General features: G+C 26.0%; 1 protein-coding gene across 1 annotated transcript in view; it reads left to right on the top strand.

The window, feature by feature from the left end:
- The window catches only part of LOC144243498 (fibronectin type III domain containing protein 3C1-like), a 51,979-nt gene that overhangs the window by 5,775 nt on the left and 45,797 nt on the right, over positions 1 to 407 (top strand). The window lies entirely within an intron of this gene.

The following is a 407-nucleotide window of genomic DNA, read 5'->3' as shown; positions in this document are numbered from 1 at the left end:
CTAAAATTACTTAGTAATTACTTAGTATTTTCAGTTCAGTAGTATTTCATTTTCAGATACTGGACAACAAAGAGCACTTTTTACAAATTCTTCAAATATTTACTAAGCACTTAAATAAACAAGGAAGTTTGGCTCCTATAGATATTAATAAGATATTCCATGGCCTCAGAAATTTTATAATTGAAGATGTGTCTTTTTCTATTGCACAACTGTGGAAATCAAGAACATGCTAAATAAGTCAATATGGTTTGACTCTAAATGGAATTATCTATTTCAACAATACTTAACAAAATTACAAATGCATATACTTTTTCACTTAGCAATTCCACTTTGAGGAATTTATCCTACAGATATATTTTTTATAAATTTGGAATAATAAATGTACAAGATTATTCATTACAATATTG

The sequence above is a fragment of the Crocuta crocuta genome, unplaced genomic scaffold (assembly GCF_008692635.1).
Source record: "Crocuta crocuta isolate KB4526 unplaced genomic scaffold, BGI_CrCroc_1.0 scaffold882, whole genome shotgun sequence".
NCBI lineage: Eukaryota > Metazoa > Chordata > Mammalia > Carnivora > Hyaenidae > Crocuta > Crocuta crocuta.
Note: the sequence above shows the minus strand (reverse complement) of the source record. Positions and strands in the feature narration are given on the sequence as shown.